Genomic DNA, 20,813 nt, shown 5'->3' with positions numbered 1-20,813 from the left:
TACAGGAACCTGTTTATTGGTTCTAACGCTCATTGTTTTTCCAACATATAGTTGGAATCTTACACAGACCTTTACTTTTTCAACATACCCCTCTTACTCTGTGTCAAAGGCTTTTTTGGCCCTATCTCTAACCTACCTTTGTAAAAAAAGATCACTGTAGGTGTTCAGCTTGTACAGTAAGAAATTTCATGTTCTCTATTTCATTTCATCCTCATCACAATCCTATGAAGTAGGTACTGAAATTGGGTCCATTTTACATATTCAGAAACTGATACAGAGATTAAAACTAACTTAATTTGTAACTAGCAATCAGCAACAATTTTTTACATAGCTTAATAAAGGTCATTTATCTAGTAAGCAGCAAAGCTTGATCAAACACAGGCCTGTCAGACTACAGAGATAATCAGGAGGTAGAATGAAGAGGAATTTCTATTTGTGTAAGTATTCAAGGTGAGTTTATTGAATACATTTGTGGAAGGCTCAATATTGTGAAAGAGTTAAATGTAAAAGAAACGGAAACCACTGAGGGTCCCTGTTCATGGCTTCACGGAGCACTCACTCTACCACAACAGACAAATATTAAAATGGAAGACCACTGGGTACAGTGAGGACTGAGAAGGAGGAACTTCCACCGCTAAGAAACCACGGCTTCAGTGGGGGTAAGAGCACTGGCTGTGGCAAGTGGGTCGTAAAGGCGGTATTTACTATAAAGGAGAACACAGGAGAAATTGGTTTGGGATAAGATTAAGCTTCTTTTGGGATTCAGATTTTGAAATGTCACGCAGGCAGCTGGATACACAGCTCTGAATCTCAGGACCTACAAGAAATGAGCTGCGGACGTTTGCAGTGATTGACATTAAAGGTTCAGTTCAACTCATGGAGTTGAGAAGCCCCAATATATATGTAAGATGGACAAGAAAAGTGAACGTCTCAAAGGAGACCCTGCCAGCAAATATCCTCCTGTGAACAATCTTCTCAAGATGCTCCACCTCTTCCCCAAGAAAGGAGATTTTCACCCTTTCCATCAAGCCACATCTGCACTCTGCATGAGAAAACTCCCTATGTTGGTCTATCCATTTAACAACTATCAGGGACACAGACTGCTTGGTAAGGACATTCAAATTTTAAGGTATTTGTACCCTGACTGCCTAAATGGACTAAGAAGTCTTTGATGGCAAATCCTGAGTGCAGAATTAAAAACACAATAAAGGTCCTCCCTTATTAAAGAACCAACAGACTACTTAATTCCAAAGAGTATCAAGCAATAAATCGATAGTTGAGCATTTATGAGAACTAGTTACTCCAGATGACCTGACTGGCTTCCTTAAAACGACAGCACCCAACTCCCTGGGCATTCTCCCAAATTCTCTCTGAGCCTTTGCACCACACAAAGCTGCTCACTCTTCGAGCGCATTCTAGTCTTACTCCTTGGAATGTGCTGCCTCAATTCCAGCAGCCCTTAGGTCCAAAATTCTCCAAACTGAAAAGAAATTTCTTCCGAAAGAAAAAATGAGAATTGAAATGTTTTACTAAAGAAAACACCAGATAGCAACAATAGAAGCTTTTTTCTCATGAGTCAAATTATAGTTTTAATCAAGGCCCTTCAGCAAAATATTGTCAAAATTTACAACTCATAAGTGAATCTTCTTTTTTATGTTTTATACTACCCTTCCACAAACGAATAAATATCAGAAAAATTAAGAAAGGGAGAGGATTAGCAACATCTTATTCCCAAATTACAGAAATGAGGGCTCAAGTAAGCTCAGGGCAGCAGCGGCTCAGGAGGCACTTACCAGCCAGCACAATGCCTGACGACAGGACACACAGGACCCAGAGTAACAGCTGAACGGGTGAGTATCAAGACACACAGAAGAATGCTGATGTGCAAGCAGCAAGAATGTGAAAACGGCTGAGGTGAAAAGGCCACCAAGCAGCTCCTTTTATCCTGGAGTCAAATTCTCCTCAACTTCTCCACAAAGACACTCCTAGAGAAGTCAAACATTCAGGTGATTTTCTTGGACAGATAAGCTTTACCACAGGTAAACAAAACACATACTATTTTAATTTTTTTAAATTTTGTAATCAATTTCCCTCTTCTGTCTCTCTTTCGTTTATGTGGGTTCTTTTGTTTGTTTGCTTAGTCCTGGGGATTAAACCCAGGGACTGAAACATACATGCTAGGCAAGTCCTCTGCCTCTAAGTAAAATTTTACTTTGAGACAGGTCTGGCTAAATTTTCCAGGCTGGCCTCAAATCTGCAATCCTTCTACCTCAGCCTCCTGCATAGCTGGGATTATAGGCATGTGTACTACCACACCCAGAAGAGCATGTTGTTGTTGTTGTTGTTGTTGAAGTTAAACACTTCACTTAAACCAAAACTTGATGTTAAAACTGACTAGCAGATTCTAAGACAAATGCTGCACCCCCAGCTTTGTCTTTCAGGCTTACTGCACTGCTCTTTAATACTTTTTTACTCCAGAAAAGGAGACCCACACTCTGTGCCTCAAGCATGGTACCTATCCAGAGGTTCTGCTTCGCCTGTCTACTAAAGAGCAAAAAGAAATAAATGTCCCCATTAAAAAGAGAGAAAAAAGACATTCCACTTTCATTTCACAAGAAGGCAAATATAGAGGCTACCCCTGACTAAGAGCAAATTTCTCCCAAGGGCACACTCCATTCTCCCCAGAATGCCTCCCACAGAAACCCTGTCACTCAGAAAACCACTAGGGGTCTCCTCTAATGAATCTATGCACATTCACGGAGCACCGGGCTAACTGTAATTCTGGCCTGACAGAACTATGGCCAAGACAGAACTACTTTTAAAGTCAAAAGTAAAATCTAAAGCACTTCTAGATTAATATCTCTATCTTCAAGACATGATTTGTTAACAAAATGATAACAAACTGCCACAACAAGATTGTAAACATAGTTTAATGGTAGGTAAAATGTGAAAAACATCAATCATCTCAAAAATGACCTTTCTGGCATTTGATAAAATCCAACTCCTTTCACTTTTTAAAATCCAGGAATACCAGTTTCTCAAAGTGACTTAAATCAGAAGCCAACAATAACTGTCTAGTAAATCTAAATCAGGAACAAAACAGAAGCCTACTTATTACCTTTGCCCTTGTTTATTACTTGATCTGAAATGTCTTATTTAAAAAAGAAGCAATTATTAGTTGTGGGTAATTCTCTACCTACAAGAATTAGGAAAATTTAACTAGAAAAGTAGGTAAAAAATAAAAGCCATTTCAAAAAATAACTAAAAACAATAGAATTAATATGAAGAATTCTATAAAACTTGACTGAAAGAAAAACATTTGAGACTCCCTCCTCCCTGGTAAGTGGCTGCGGTGTGGCAGACTGTGGCCCTTCCAGTGGGAGAACCACCAGCAGCTCTTGAGATCCATGCCATGTTGGAACTTAGGACACTGGGAAACTAAGCAAGCAGCTCCCCTCCCTGATAAGTGGCTACAGTGTGGCAGACTGTGGCCCTTCCAGGAGGAGAACCACCAATGTCTCCAGAGATCGGCGCCATGTTGGAACTTAGGACCCTGGGAAACCAAGCAACCAGCCTGCCTCCCTGCTAAGCAATAGTGAACCTACTGGTGCACGGCCTAGAGTCAAACATCCCACTTCCCATACCCCCCCCCATTCTTTTCTTCCCCCTGTTAGCAAATGGGAACCAGAAATCTGAGCATCTCCTGGGAGGTTGACCATAGCAAATAAATGGGATTTCCTTCTACCATCTCTTTGAAGGCAAATATTTTGTTACTGTTTTGCTCTATTCTGATTAATGGTACTGCTCTATTCAATATTCTGTTTTGATATGTTCTATAATGTTCTGTATTTCATTTTATTTTGATATATGTGATTGAAAGGACAACTATTGTAAAGATAACGAAATATACTGTGATTCCTGAAAGGTTTTTGCCCCAGATGGGACACTGGTAGTTAGAGAAAAGCTGAAAGGCGGAACCAAGGGGCTCTATCTTGAGGCCACCTCTCCCTGCCCGTAGGCAATTTACCTGTGACACAGAATGAATACTAATGTCCTTAGGCACCACCCCAAACCTAAGCTACATGTATGCCCCCACACCATGTGTCTGGCAGAGAGAATGCCAGACCCCGGAGGGTCAGGGGTCTCTCCCCATAATCTTAAAATAAAGGACATTTTTATTTCATACTTTTTCTTTTCAGCCACGCCAAAATCCTATCAGATGGTTCCCTACTGTGCCGAAAATTCTCTCATATGGTTCCCTGACCAGGAACGGCAGAGGAGAGACTGCTCGTGAGTCCCCCGCCGTTCACAGACCAGACTGCATACTGGATTAATTCCTCACTTTTTGTCACTGCTGGTTTACAAACAACACCAATCTAATTCATTTACCACAGGTGAGCAATCTCCAGAGATTACTAGGCACCCCAAACGGGTTTTCTTCTCATTCCCTGGACTTGAATGACGCCTTTAAGCTCTTACAGGCAGAGCCATTACTGTAATCCACGGGAACTCCACTCGTGCCTCTGGTGACTGTACTGTCCCCGGGCACCACGGTCCGTTGCCTTACCTGACTGTGACTCCATGGGCTGGGCCCCACACTGGATTTTATCTTGGGGACCACTTCCTGTCCCTCCCCCCAAAACCATACCTATTTATAGCTTATCACACTGATGACAAGTTTACAAAAACTCTCCATCTTTGGGCCTTTATTTTGAGAATGTGTCCTTTCTTTCCTCCCCGCTTCCCCTCCCTGCTGCCTTCCCTGCTGAGATGGGCGAGGTGTGCCCAGATAATGTTGGGGAAAATACCAGCTAACTGCTCTGGGCCCTCACCCCATGCCCCAGCTCCGGGCGCCCACCCACTCTGCATGCCCCACCCACCCTGCACACCCCACCACTCTGCACACACCTCCCCCCAATCCTGGGCACTCTGCCCACCCTGCGCACTCCGCCCCCACCCTCCGTGCTCTGTCCCTGGCCTGCACACTCCGAGCATCTCGGAGCAGTCCCAGGTCCGCGCTGTGCCCCAGCTCCACGTGCTCCCTGCCCACCTTATGCACTGTGCATGTCTCCCGAGCGCTCCCAGTCCCCGCCCCCAAGCGCAAACACTGCTCTGAGCTCAAACACAGATGAGCAGTGGCTCAGTGGCTCTGAAATGACACAATGGGATGCTATGTGAAAAAAAAGGGCCAATTCCACCTGGTAATTTTATCAGCCTTGTTTATCAATTAAAGCCTTCAACAATCTCCATAACCTTATGTGAGATACCTCAACTAAAGTTCATATGACTAAGACAATTCATTGATGGTGTATTCATGCTTTCAAATATAAACTTTCTGCTGCCTTTTTCTTGTGTTCCAGCAATGACAAATGTTTTCTTTCAGATCCAGACATATGCTTAAAGATGTTTCACAAATTTCTTCAGCGTTCAAATGTTAAAATGCTCATGGTTGATAGCAATTTACTGTTCTATGTTAAGCTTACTGCCTATATTATACTGGACTGTTACCAATCTTCTAGATGTTTAACAACAAAAATTAAGATGTAATTATAAATTCCTTTTGAGGTAAACCACTAGATCTTTTCCAGAAAAAAGGTTATATGATACAAAACAACAAACCAACACTGGGGCATAATAAGCCAGACTTGAGCCTTTCCCAGCCTGTCCACCTGCCCTGGCTCTGCCCTCTGCAGAGCCATAATTAACTCTACTCAACTGATGTTAAATGATATCATAGCTGATCTCTCTCCTAAATAAAAAGGTAAAAATAAAACAGGCCATCCTCCAAAAATCAGATGGCATTAGACATTTTAATAACATAAAGAGATACTTACATATGACATAAATGACATCTCAGTTTCTAAAATTCTCTAGACCTTGTCCTCTTTATGGGAAGCCATTACTAAAGTTATAAATACTCTGTTGATTATATTTGACTCCCACATATTTAATTAATTCTACAGATACCTTCTACTGTAGACCAGATCCCAAGACAATAGGCTAAACTTGGCCCTCAAACCCTACAGGGAGACCTTAATATAGCTTTTGGTATTTTCAACAACAGAGATAAAAAAAAAATATCTTTTAGCAGTGACACTTGAAGTTCTGAGACAGGTAAACCGACATAAAGTGGAGCTGTCTGAGCGCATGCCCCCACCCCACCATGCTTCCAATGCAGCAGAAAGACATTGGGCAAGAGATTGCCCCACCCTGGCGTTCCTTTGAGACCTTACCCCAGGGATACTGGACTGTCCTAGCCACCAGAGAGTGGGTAAGCCATCCTAACTTCTAGCCCTCACAGGAAATGCCAACACTGCCAGATTCATCACTGACAGATCTGCTTAAACTTGCTGCTGAAAACTGACAGGGCTCAGGGCCCACAGCCCCCATTAAGGTGTCCTTCTCAGAGTCCTAAGTCCCACTAAAAGTCTCAGGTAAGACATTCTCTATACTTGTGGACATAGAGGCCATGTATAGGGTTCTTCCTAAGTTTTCAGGCCACTATATTAAGTTCTCAGTCTCTATAGAGGGTATTGATGGCCAACCCATACAGCCTATACAAGACAGGGCTTATTTCGTACAGGTTCCAGACTGCTTCTTCCCAATCCACCCAGTGGTGCCAAACCCTTAGACCATGCTCTCATAACCCTCCCTCCACCACTCACTTTACAGTCCTAAATCTTAAAAATGCCTTTTAATTCCCTTTTGTTAATGCAGACTGACCCAGACAATGAGGCCTAAACAGCTTACAACTGTTATATCTAGTAAAACCTCTCCTCAGGGATACATATCACCCCCTTCCTTTCTTATTCACCAGTTTCTCAGACACAACTGTGGTCAAGACTGACAGATAAATTATATTTTCTTACCTTTCTTTATATTTTTTCAGGATACATAAAAGCCTTCTCACAACCAGGTAAACTGCTGATATACTTACTAAAGTCCTGTTACAGCAAATCATTGCAAGGACTACAACCAAGTTAGAGTGACTCGTATCTGGTCTTCTTAGCAATCTCAACAATGGTCAAAGTTGCTAGACTGCTATCCTGGCTTCACATCACTCAGGCTAAGTGGTGCCCTTCCAGCCCTAGATCTAACCATCCTTTTGCCCACTCATCTCCACCTCAACAAGGCCTCCCAGCCACAACTCTCAGGCTGTCATGTTTTGTTATCCAATTTGGTTCTTAATTTCTTATCCTTTTTACAGCAGGACTCTCAACAGTATTTCCTAAAGACTCCCACATCATGCATACCAGAGACAAGTCTTACCTACCTACCCTCTTAACTTTTACCCTTTCAGATGGGGGAATAATCACCTCTCATAACCCCACACTTATTTTCCAGAATTCTACCTTACCATGGCAATGATTCTACCTCAACGTGGACTCCTAAATCCCAGTACAGTGCCCCCTTCCAGCAAGAATCAGTAAAAGAAAGAAATTTTCGCCATTTTTCCTAATAATCAAAAGATGGGAATGAAAGGTTTTTGCCCAGATAAGACACTGTAGTCAGAGAAAAGCTGAAAGGCGGAACCAAGGGGCTCTATCTTGAGGCCACCTTTCCCCACCCCTAGGCAATTTACCTGTGGCGCAAAAGGAATACTAGTGCCCCTTAGGCACCACCCCAAACCTAAGCTGCATGTATACCCCCACACCACGTGTCTGGCAGAGAGAATGCCAGACCCCGGAGGGTCAGGGGGGTCTCTCCCCATAATCTTAAAATAAAGGTCATTTTTATTTCATACTTCTTTCCTTTTCAGCCACGCCAAAATCCTATCAGATGGTTCCCTTCCGTGCCAAAAATTCTATCAATACCTGTTACTTTTATCCTGGTAACCTGCTGTGAAGTTCTGTACCAATTTCACTGTACGATCTTAGTTGGCTTTATTCTGTCTTGTTCTGTTGTATTTTACTACTTTCAAAATAAAATTTAAAAAAAAGAAAAACATTTGAATAAATCAAGAAACATAGTAGGAGAGACTAAATGTTGTAAATATATTAATTCTTCATGAGTTAATATACACATATTATAATCCCAACCAGAATTTCAATGGGTTTTTGAGATTTTGAGAAAATGTCACATAATGTAATTTGCAAGAATAAGCAAGAAGGTAAGTAAACCCTGAATAAGTACATGAAAGAGAATTTGCCCTATGAGACATTAATGTTATGAGGATAATAAAACTAGTACTCACTCAAGAATTAACAGATTGGGCGGGGGATTTAGCGGCTCAGGCACTTGCCTGGTAAGCACAAGGTTGTAAGTTCTATTTCTATACCAAAAAAAAAATTAACAGATATCTTAGACCCAGACTGACTTCAAAATATACACTATACGCTTTAAAATAAAACTAAGTATTTTTCCAATTTGGGGGGGAAAAAAGCAAAGAAAGGGTAAGTAATCTGAAAACTATATATCACATTTAATTATGCAAGATGGTAGAATTGTGATTTTTTACAACTTTTTCTTTATCATCTTTTTTTTAAATTTCCCTATTATACAAAATTAACTTGATTATTTAGTAACCAGAGAAAACACTAGGGAAAAAAAATCAAATTACAAACAAGAAAATATCAAAAGTATGATTTAAAAAATTTTTACATTTATCTTTAATTGAAAAATCCCCAGTTTAGGGCTGGGGATTTAGCTCAGCGGCATAAGCACCTGCCTTGCAAGCAGGCGGTCGTGAGTTCGATCCCTGGTACCGGTAAAAATGAAAAAGACAAAAAAAAAAAAAAAAAAAGAAAAATCCCCAGTTTAAAAAAAAGAAAAAATAAAAATAAAAATAAATTTAAAAAAGAAAACTAATGGCAAGTACACAGAGAACACAGTAATTGACCAAAAAAAAAAGGAAATTAATGACATACAAAAAAGGTTTTCACTACTATTATTCAAAGAAATGCACTTTCAAAGTATGAGAACTCCCAAGTTTTGCTTAAGAAACTAGCAAAAAAAAAAAAAAAAGAGATATCACAAAAGCAGTAACTCTCAACAGGACACTATTTGGAAAGACTACTCTGATATATTATTAGAAGTACAAATTAGTACAATGTTATGGTTTGTGTGTGAATGTAACCCCAAAGCCTCACACAGTCATGTGGACAGGATTCTAGAATTTGTGATTGACTCATGGTCCAATGCTGGGATTATGGGTGTTAGTGCTACACCCACCCTAGGGTAGGTGGCCTACATACAATATAAGGGTCAGAAAGAGTCTTCTCTGTGCACTCCTCTCCTGTTGCTCTTACTGCTTTTGCTGTCTTCTGTCACCATGAACAGATTGCTCCTCTGCCACACCATCCTTGCCTAGGAGTCAGCTGATTATGGACTGAAATTCCTACAAACTGTGATTGAAATAAATCTTTACTTCCTTCATTTTGGACATTAGGTATTTTGACTCAGCAATGACAGAAAAGTAACCAGCACATATAGCATTTTTGGGAAGTATTTTTGACAACACTATCAAGAGGCTCTAAAAAAGTAACCTTTACCTACTAGTCAGCACCATGTGTGGGTTGCCGGGAAAAATCCTTTGCTGTGAGCTGGTGCCATTCACAGACTGCAGGGGAGGAGAACAAGAAAGCAACAAGAAGCCAAACTCTTCCTGCGAGTTGGTAACATGCAAGGGTCACTAGAAGGAGAACCAGATGGCAGCCCTTTCCTGTGAGCTAGCACCATTCACAGACGGCAAGGGCAGAGAATAAGAAGCCAAGCCCTTCTGGTGAGCTGGTGCCATTCACAGACTTCAGGGGAGGAGAACAAGAAGCCAAGTTGGCACTATGTGCAGGCCACTAGGAGGAGAACCAGATGCCAGCCCCTTCTGTCATGAGGGCTGAGAAACAAGAAGAGCCAATATGTCCTCCCACCCCATGCCTTGCCATAAGCCCCTGGCTAATCTGGAGAAACAGGCTGTGATGGCAGCTATTGAGGTAACATACAACTTAATGCTTGTAGTGTTTGGTGTTTCGCTGACTCTGCAGGCCTAAAGCTGGTAGTCTGATCATCTATTTAGAAGATAACAATACACAATGTAGCATCTATGGGGGATCTCCTTCTGAAGGTAGTAGCCACTGTTAATTCCCTATTACCTTGTTTTGAAGTACTGTGTTGTTTCACTGTTTTATTTGGTTAGGTTTTATTCTGTTTTATTTTATTATATATGATGGCATGGGCAGCTGTTTCAAAGATAACAAGATATATTATGGTAGCCACTTTGGATTTACTATTATGTGTTTTGTTTTGTTTGGGTACAAGGGATTGAACTCACAACCTCATGCTTGCCAGGCAGGCACTTAAGCTGTTGAGCTAAATCCCCAGCATATTACGGTTTTTTTTTTTTAAAGTCCTGTATTGCGTTATTTTGTTTTTATTGGTTCTATTCCATTCTGTTTTGCTCGATTTTACTATATCCGAAGGTATGGGCATATTTAGAAGACAACAAGAGTCATTATGGTAACCACTATTGATTTCCTACTTCTTGTTTTGAAATCCTGTGTCACACTGTTTTGTTTTGATTAGTTTTATTTTGCTTGGTTTTATTCTCTTTAAAATAAAAATTACCCCCAAAAAAATATCCTTTAAAGTAGTAATTCCCTTCTAATACTCTGTGCTAAAGAATTAGAAGCTGGATACAACTGTATGTATCTGTAGTCTCAACTACTCAGGAGACTGAGACAGGAAAATCACTTGAGCCCAGGAGCTCGAGGCCAATTTCAGCAACAGGAACATGCCCATAAGGAATAGAGGAAAGAATTAAGAGATCTGGACAATAGAGAGATATTTAATAGGAAAACAAAATGGGATTGCCACTAAACATCCAATAGCAAAGGCATGGGTAATTCCTTTATAAAACTATTCAAAAAATAAGACAACCATAAAACCAGAGTTTGGAAACGTTTAGTGGCTTGGGAACCACTTTGTGGTGGAATGTGAAGCAAAGAATCCAGGATCCAAAATTGTATATGCTGTTATTTATGCTGCGAGCTCAATTTTGCTTAAAATATAAAATTCCAATTATACCTCTCCCCCAGCTAGGAGGCTTTGATCCCAGGAGACCAGTTCCTTCAATCCTCAAAGCAAAAGACAGCCACACTTGGACCACTCTTCCTTTCTAGCTGTCAGTTCTAATTACTGGATGACATAGAATATAATAAAAAAATTAGTAAATCATAAACAGATGTGTAATGTCTGCATTAATCAGTAAAAGACAAAATTTTAAATTTTAGTTGTTAAAACTGCAAGGTCTTTTAAATGAGTATCTCCTAAGGAGGTAGTATATTTTAGACTTGGCAGCTTAGATAGTGATAGCCCTTCAGAAATGCATAGCATGGCTAGAAATAAGCATACTATGTCTTATCCTCTGTGACTAATTTGATCTGGGTTTGCTGGGCTGAGACAGGAATACCCTTCACCTATCCTCAGTCACTGCATGACTTGGCGATAGAAAAGCCCATGGCATTCCCAGTAAAGATGGGGCAGCCGAAAGTTCAGACCAAAAGCTTAGCAAAAGATGCCACCAGAGAACACACAAGGTTTCCTGACAGCCTTGAAAATTCATTTTTTAAGTTATTTTTACAAATGTATGTAGCTTTCACCAATAGCTCAAGAAATTTGTCTCCCTCCTTAAGGGTCAAAGAATAATTAAGCATATGTCTTTCATAGCTACCTCTAGCTTTACCTGTCCCTTTCACTGTCAATTTTAAAACTGTGTCCAAGTCACAATTAAAAAACAGACATCAGGGCTGGGGATTTAGCTCAGCAGCATAAGCGCCTGTCTTGCAAGCAGGCAGTCATGAGTTCGATCCCCGGTAATGATAAAAAGGAAAAAGACAAAAAACAAACAAACAAACAAACATCAAGTTCAGTAAACCAGGCAGAGTTAGGGAGATGAACTAGCCTGCAGAGAAGCAAATTGGCTAACACCCCAAGCTCTGCCCTGTCTTCCAAATTCACTGTCATGGGGGGATCCACCCAAAAAGTAAATTCACTTTTGTGAATTTTATCCATGTCTGTAAGACTGACAAAACCGTCTAATAAAGACCAGTTCAGTTTTTCCAGGCAAACATTTCACAGGTAAAATTATGTTCATCAATGAAATCTGAGTTCATGTTATGAATAACAACAAAGAAATTGAAACTTTCTTTAGAAATGACAGTAACATGAAGCAGTTCCAGTGATAATCCAAATTAAACTGTTATATGATATTTTAATCTTAGACTTGTATAGCATGTACTTGGTCACATGTGTTTTTCCTAAAAGATTTTTTTTCCATTCACTGGATTTTCCATAGTCAGTAATATTATATAGTTTAAACCTAAAATGAAGTCATCAAGACAGTCTTCTTTGATTCTGTCTCTTCTTTAATTATGGATACAGTAGCCTTACTGTTTGATTATTGTAACACAGCCATTCTTATTAGGCAATAAAAATACACAAATGTTAGCTGAGTTCTCTTAGAACTCTGGTTTTGGGTGTACCCAGAGTTAGTCCTTTGGAAATCCTTTTACTATTTTTATACATGAAGCACCTTTCATACAGGGTACTACGCAGCCACAGGGCCAGCACCAGTGCCACCACCAAACAGAACTGGAGATAATGGATTTTGGTCAGACAGCATTGATGATGACTCTGGCCTGTAACTAACCACACCATCAAGATTTATCACCTTGTTTACACCCCCCCCCAACCAGGTACCTTCTTCCTCCATTCAAGCAAGTGGTCTACAACTCATGGCTTCAAGGAGAATATTAAGTGTAGAAAGAAATCTGAGTCTTTTTAGGTTTTGTTTTCAAAACTTATGCCCTAATGGTAGAAGAGAAGGGAGTATGGTTTGTACTATATTCTGAATTTGGGGCAGAAGCAGAGGGAGACTTAGAGCTTCACTCTGCCTCTCCCATACCAGCTGAGGTGCAGAAAAGGAAAGAAATATCCTCTAAGCTCTGAAAGCAGAAGAGACCCTGTTTTTGGCAGGTGCCTAGGAGACATCAGTGAGGAAAAGCTTACTGCACTGAGAAGCAAGTGTCAATGCGCCCAAAGTCACCTGTAGTCAGGGATAATGACACAGTGGCAGCCAGCCAAGGAGAGCATATCTCTAGCTATAACACTATGCAGGAAGCAGGAAAGGGGAACCCCGCGAAGAGATTCTTTTTCTGCCATGCCACTGGGAGACTCAGTAACAACAAATACGAGTAGTATCTTGTGTTCAGTACATTTCCAAGTAGTTCTTTACACGAATTGTTTCATTGGATTTTCACGACCTATTAGACAAGTCCTTCTATTACCTCTATGTTATGTAGTTGAGGATACTTATGCCAAGTATTTTGCACATGATCACATGAACTATTAATGGAAGTAGGATCTAAATAAACCCAAGCAACCTGACTCTTACCCTACACTGTAAAATGAAATCAGAGAAAATCTAGTTATATTTCTTGTATATCCAAGTCTGGGCTAATGGTCCTACATACAGTGCCTTAACTGTGGATGTAAATTCTCCAACTCCCCACACACAGACACCCTGTCTTTCTACCAACAGAACACTCCTTTCACACAATCTAAGGGCGAGCTAAATATGAGTAACAGCAGGGCTACTCATCACCAGCATCTCTTTTACCCAGTAGAGGTCCCAAACCCACTGGAGCAGTTTGAAAACTCGTGGTCCAAATCAGTACTATTAGGAATTACGTGCTTGAGAGACAAAAGCAGCCCAGCTAGAACACAGCAAAAATCAAAGGGAAAAGGCAGAATCACCCCCACTCGCTGGCCTGACAAGGACCTGACCATCCATCCCATCCTGTCACTAACCAGAGGGGCCAAAAGGAGGTGGAATTCAGAGCTGGAGGGAGAATCAGGAATGAGGATATCCAATAAACAGACAGAGGTGGGAAGGGAAGCGGAGCCAGCAGGATGCCAGGGCCCTTGGTCTGTGGTGAGCAGAGGAGGAGCTACCGGAACAGAGATGGGAACAAGAGCCAGCTCAGGCACTATCCCATCAGCTCCCGCTTTGCAAGTGGCTCACAAACACGATGCCATAAGAGTAGCAACAATTAATTCACCAGTACTTCAATAACCAGTGTTTGGAGGGTGTGGAACGGGACAAAAAAGTTTTAAAAAAAAAAAACTACACTGCCACGCTCACTGATTCAAATGGTGATTTTCCACATACCGAACATAGCACTCGGTGGCTGATGCTGTAAGGCTCATCAGAAACCCTGTCTTTGGGAAGAGTGTGGGTTCAGGATGAGAAACACCAGGCTGCCTGCACTCACACTGCCCCAGTGCTACCACGTACTGGCTGTGCAACCTGAGGCAAGTTACTTTATCTCTCAGAGTCTTAGGTTCTCATCTACAGTATGCAGATTATAAAAGTATTAATCTCAGAAAGTGACTGTGGGGACCAACAAGTCCATGTACATAAATTACTTAGAACAACACCCAGGACAAAGTTCTTGCTAAATGCTGTTTTACTGTTCTCGTTTCAATAGTTTTAATTTCATTCCTTACAGTTTTATTCTTTCTCTTCTATTCTATATTTGCTTCCTATGACTGCTGTGATATTTATCACACACTTAGTAATTTGAATAATACAAATACATTTGTTATCTTACTGACCTCGAGATCAGAAGTCTAAAATGGACTGTAGAGATAGTTTTTCTGGAGGCCCTAGGGATGAGTCCAACTTCTTACTTTTTCACCTTTCTGTGGAGGAAAGGGCAGTGCTGGGTATCAAACCCAGGACCTCATGCATGCTAAGCAATGCATTACCACTGAGCTACATCCCTAGCAGGCTGCTTATATTCACTGACATCTTGCATTACCTAGACCTCTCAGTATTGACTACGCCTCTCCTATATCTCTCTTATAAAGACTCTGTGATTTCACTGGACCCAGTCAGTTCCAGCATAACCTCCTATCTTAAAATCCTTAATTTAATCACAGCTGCAAAGTTCCTTTATTTATGTAATATAACATATTCAGAGGTTTCAGGGATTCAGACTTGAACATCTTTGAGAAGCTACTATTTGACCTATCATATACAGCTCCCCTGAACCTAAAACTGCAGACTGGAAAGACTTGGGTAAGCCCATTAGAAACAAACAATATTAGCAGCTAAGGGTTTTTTTTTTCTTTTTTCTTTTTTTCCTTTTTATCGGTACTGGGGATCAAACTCACGACTGCCTGCTTGCAAGGCAGGTGCTTATGCCGCTGAGCTAAATCCCCTGCCCCTAGCAGCTAAGTTTTAAGACTGCTAATATTGCTAATACTCAGTATGTGCCTGGCACTATGCAGAGTTCTTCAAAAAAATGATCTCTATCAGGTGTAATAGGTACTTTTACTATCTTACTTTTTATTGTCCTGCTATCTTACAAAATGGTTGTCAAAAATTTTAAAGCTAGTATGAAGCAAAGCCTAAGTTAACCCAGGTAAATTTGATTAATTTAATTTTACCAGTAGAGTGACTAGGCCCACCTTATGCAGTACTAATTGGCAGAGAAGGGGTGGGGGACACCAAGATCATTTAGGGCCTTGGAGGGTGTACCTCAAAAGGTATACATGCTCCTGACCACAGAGAGACCAGAATCCTTCACAGCTCTTGCTCAAAGGAATTCACAAGTGGTGGAGCATCCAGAACATGTTTTAATACTCAGAGGAGAAACCTTGGGAAACCAAGACCTTGCTCAAATGCAGGTTGGGATCAAAAAGCCAAGGCCTGCTACTACATGGGGGGAGGGGAGGGGTGAAAAGTCCATTTCTGTCCTTAGAACAACCCTGTAGTTTTGGTCAACCCCCTAAAAGAAAAGAGGAACTCATGACTATGAATGCCTAGAGACTTCCAAGTGAGACAGACTGATCAAGACCCTTTGTGATCACACCAGGAAGGATGAGAACTCTGGTGGGCCATCACAATGGCCCCAAATGAAGCTCAACTTGGTTTACCCCAGGTCAAAACTGACCCCTTGCTCCAGAACTACAGTTATAAATATACAACCCCATGTGCCACAGGTTTCAAGGGCCCAGTGGCTTCACCAGTGCACACAATGAATGACCTTTTTCTACCAGATCTTACACAGAGAATGGCTCAAGACCAAGTGTGGTTGGCCCAGCGTGGAAAGGGGCAAGCTAAACAATTGTTAAGCATTCCTAGCCACAGCTTTCAAAACCTCAACTGCTAAACAATTTAGCTACAATCTTATCTGAAATTTTCCAATGAGCCTAGTTAAAGATATTAGGTTTCACCCAGTCATTTGTTTTGAATCAAGAGCCCAGAAGCAGATGCAGGATAGAATAGAAGTCAAGAGAAGGGACTCTGGAACCAGTCTGAGTCAAATAAATCCTGGTTCTGGTACTTTCTTGCAATGACTTCATGCAAGTTACTTAACCTTCCAAAGCCTCAGGTTTCCTATCTTCAAAATGGATGTATATAGAAGTCCACATTCCCCATCTGAAACTAAAAAACCAACTACAATTCAAAAATGTTTTGCATTTTGTCTTAAGAAAGTTCATACACAATATAATGTAAAACAATGAGATATGAAGCAAATCAAACATGCCCATTATATCTGAATTTAAAATGTATGCAAAGTTCCCACCATGAAAGAAAAGACTATCACCACCTCATTCACTTCATCTCATATCAAGTTTTTTTGCCAAACATATAAAAGCCAGTTTTTAGAGGTATTCTTTTGTTTATTTGTTTGGTTGGTTTTTTGTTTGTTTTGAAATACAGGTAAGGGATCAGATCTCTAGGACTTAATGCCTAATGTTATAAAAAATGAGTTAATATATTAAGTGCTTGGAATGATTCCTGGCATGTAGGAAATACTAGAGAACTGTTATCAACAACAGCTTCTATTATTTTCATCTAATAGACTCAATAGAAAACTATAATCAGGAAATTTGATATTTATGATTTTATTTGGTTTGGAAACCAACTCCCCTTACAGCTTAATAGGCATTAACCCTTTAGAACAATTTTCTAGGGCAGGACTCTCTGGGATGATGTAAGTGTTCTATATCTGCACTGTCCTGGCTGGTAGCCACTAGCCCTATCTACCTATTTTTGAACATTTGAAAAATGGCTAGTTAATTTCACTACGTGCCTGTGGCCCTATACTCACTGGACAGTGCAGCTGTAGAGGGTTGAGTTCCCAATCTCACCTATGAAAACCTATTTAAGTCAATTATAAATTATAAATAATAAATAATAATGTCAACCTCGTGTTCTGTATGCAGGAAGCAGAAAGGATCATAAGATGCTAGAGAAAGTTTTGTCTTTCTTCCCAAGACCGTGATTGGCCCACAGCCCATTTCCGATACCTTCCTTCATTATTTTCTACTGCTCACTCCCATAATCTCCAACTCTTCTTGTCTGAACTCACTAATGGGGTCACATGTTTCCTAAGTCTTCTTAATTATCTCCCAACAGTTCTTAAATAGGCACCATGCTACTTACTCACTTGCCTTTCCTCCTCTTGGAAAACTCCCACTTGCTCAGTGTCAAAGATCTCAACTAAATGTCAAGGGAAGAAAATAACTTCATCAAACAAATTCACACCCTCAGCTGTTTCTCTCTGTCCTCTCTGGCTTCTGCCCTGAGTTTTCAGAAGCTCTGAGCTTTCTGTTTGCTGTTGTTCACAATAGACCTAGCTCAAGCAGACAGCAAAGGAGCCGGGACTGAGGCAGTAGTGTCCCATACAGGCTGCTTGTGGAAGGCAGGGCCTGCCAAGGCACACATGTGCAGAACTACCTCGCTCTGTATAAATCCGTCCTCTTGTCCAGCCATGGGAAACATCCTTTGCTCTCTGCTTAGAAGACTTTTTCCAGGGGCTGGGGATTTAGCTCAGCGGCATAAGCACCTGCCTTGCAAGTAGGCAGTCGTGAGTTCAATCCCCGGCACCGATAAAAATGAAAAAGACAAAAAATAAATAAATAAATAAAGAAGACTTCTTCCACCATGCATAACCCTCTTCAATCTTCCTTTACTAATTTAGGAAGTGATTAGAAATAATATGCTCCTCAAATGAGCTTTCTAAGTGTACAACAAAAGGCCAGAGAAATATGGAAGTACAAGTGGTTGTAAATAGAAAAAGAAAAGCAATCACCTACATTGGAATCTAGCTTCACCACAATCCACTTCAACATGGAATTTTTAACAACACAGGTCAAACTTGGAGCACACCCAAAGAGCTTATGTTACTAGAAGGACTGGAAGCACATTCCCCAGTTTAATCTCACCTTTTACTTAGTCCCAAGGCTAGGGGCCAAAGACGATCAGCAAGCATTCCTAGTATAAAGAAATTATCCTTTGACTATAAATGAAGGACAATGCTAATGTAAATATTACACATTTCTCTAAACCCCTTCAATTATAATATTTAACTTCTCCAAAGTAAAGATTTATGTTGCAGATTCAAAGTCTTAACATTTAATTCTGGCCTACAATTATTTCTAGAGTCTTCTAGATACAAGCATTGTGCTAAGAATGTCAGAGTAAATGTCTTCAGCAGGAAAAATAAGATCTCTATATAAGTAACTCAGATAGGAGGTAGACAGCAAAAGGCCTCTGGAGGTAAAATGCTGCTGGAGTCAGAGCAAGGGGAAGTTGGCTGCTGCCGGCTGAGCAGGTATCAGGAAACAGAACTCAGTACTAAGACACATCAGTATTTAGAATGGTGAAAGCAGGTAGAGGCGACAAAGAAAAGGACATCCTTCAGAGAAACATCCTCCAACATTTGGCAGCATACAATAACCTAGAGGCAGTCAACCTCTCCCTGCACTGACAACCAGGCACTTGCAGAGGTATTTATGGGAGGACCCGCAACCAATTCCTAAGACAGGCTTTCAACAATTTTCCTTAGTGGGGTCCTTGACACACTGTGACATGGCCCCACCCTCTGCTCGCGGCAGTTCCTAAAAGCAAACCATCCAAACACATGACTCTTGCAAAGATCTCACCGACCTACAAGCAAATTTAGTATAATGCAAGTGAAATTATAAATTGTAATTAAATTTTTGTGTGAAGTGAATCCTATTTAACATTCACTCAGGAAACTCATAATTTAAAATCATAAAAATAGGGTTAAGGATGTAGATTAGTGTAAAACAGTAGCCTAGTGTGTCAGTCCCTGGGTTCAACTGGCTGTACTGGAAAATTAAAATCATCCTGATAAATCAGTAAAGGATGAATTTTTCTTACACTAAAAAAATGAGGCAATTGAAGCAAGTTTTTTATGGTTTAAAGACCGTGCAAAAATAAAAATAATTCAACAAATTTACACTCTGCACATAACACTGGCTGCGACTAAGATAAACCTAGGGCTTTGAGGAAAAGATACAACCATTCTTCCAGCTTTGAATTGGGTCAGGTCGGACACTGTTTTCTAGGACTTGATGTAGCTACATCCCTCTGGCAACAATCTGTTGAGCCCTTTCCTTGAAATACTAGTGTCAGGTCCCACCACAAAAAGAACTTTTTTTTTTGTACTAGCCACCTCCACACCGTGTGGGCAACACCAAGTGGCGACCCGAGGCAGACATCCAAAGGCGTAAAGAGGGCACGCAGGGGTCGCCTCCAGCTCCTGCCTTTCCTGAGGGTCTGCTGCTGCCTCAGTTCTCCCCGGGGACGGGAGGACACATGTCCCCCCGCTCCAGTCCTCGGGGACCGCGCTACAGAGCCGCCTCCTCACCTTTCTTCTTCCGGCCAGCTGCGAGGCTTCCCCAAGTGGCGCGTCCCCGGGACCTGGCGTCGCGCGTCGGGGGCTCCAGCCGCCGTGTCAGCCGCGGAGCCGGAGCCCCGGAGCGCGCGAAAAGCAGGCGAGGGCCCGGGGCGCAGAGCCGGGGCGCCCCCTCCCGCCGCGCCGTCCTCGCCCCGCGGCCCGAGCAGTGCCGCCGCCCACCCCGAGCCAGAGCCGCGGCGCGCGGCGCGGCGGGGTCCCCGCCCTGGGCCGGGCTTTCCCAGAACCGCCCGCCCGGTGAGAGGCCGCGAGCGCCGCCACGGGCTTGGGCCGCCGGCCGCGGGCAGAGCGAGGGCGCGGCTTGAGCCAGGCCCGCCCGGCTCGGGCACGGCCCGCGCGGAAGGCGGGCGCAGGGGGCGGGCCCCGCCGCCGCCGCCCGCGCCTTGGCCACCGCGGCGCGACCCCAGCGCAGCCCCTGGCGGCGGCGTCCCGGAGCCGTTCATGCCTCAGCCCCGCCGGGAGCGGGCGGGCGGGCGGCGGGTCGCCTGCCGGGAGGCGGGGCTCCTCCTCACCTCAGTGGCGGGAATTCAGGCGCACGCTGCCCCTCCAGGGCCCGGCTGTAGTCGGCGCGTACGGCAAACTACGGCCCGCAGGGGCTGAATGACTTGCCCAGAGCCACGCTAGTGGACGGTAGCGCCAACTCTCAAGCCCACTGTCAGTCATCGGCTCAGTAGGCAGTGAGCGGTTCTCTCCTGCTAATGGTGACCATCCTTGTCTTCCAGCTCTAAATCCAGTGCTCTTTCATCGCCGAATCAAGTCTGGTGGTGTTCACAGCTGCCAGAAACCACAGGCTCAGCAGAGCTTCCCTGGCCACTGGGGTGGGGTTTTATATTCAATCTGAGAAGAGCCAGAGACTTGGAGAAAAATTAAATTCTCCTCCCCTCCTTGCCCTAAACTTGTGCCTCCTCTATACCTGTTCTAATAAAAGACTCTTCCAAGGGGCGTGACCCTTCCTCCTACATTCAATCAGGACTAACGCACATCTTCATCGGACTGTCCTTTCCCTTTGGCCAAAGCAACGCCTCACCCATGACCATAGTATTCTTTCTCCTCTACAACTTTAATTTATGCAGAAATCTT

At 42.3% G+C, this 20,813-nt stretch overlaps 1 protein-coding gene across 8 annotated transcripts in view; it reads right to left on the bottom strand.

The window, feature by feature from the left end:
* Plce1 (phospholipase C epsilon 1) overlaps window positions 1-20,528 on the bottom strand; it is a 349,441-nt gene extending 328,913 nt beyond the window's left edge. For 4 of the 8 annotated variants that reach the window (XM_063239383.1, XM_063239387.1, XM_003462394.5 and 1 more), the window contains exon 1: window positions 1,794-1,945. The gene's annotated coding sequence lies outside the window, so the exon portion shown is untranslated. Of the gene's footprint in view, window positions 1-1,793; window positions 1,946-19,685; window positions 19,814-20,245 lie in introns of those variants that run through there. The other 4 variants (XM_063239388.1, XM_063239384.1, XM_063239386.1 and 1 more) reach the window with 4 other exon arrangements.
* Between the last annotated feature and the right edge of the window lie 285 nt (window positions 20,529-20,813).

The sequence above is a fragment of the Cavia porcellus genome, unplaced genomic scaffold (genome assembly GCF_034190915.1).
Source record: "Cavia porcellus strain 051 isolate PalLab524CR breed Dunkin Hartley unplaced genomic scaffold, mCavPor4.1 scaffold_28, whole genome shotgun sequence".
NCBI classification, from domain to species: Eukaryota; Metazoa; Chordata; class Mammalia; order Rodentia; family Caviidae; genus Cavia; species Cavia porcellus.
This window is presented reverse-complemented; position numbering and strand designations above follow the sequence as displayed.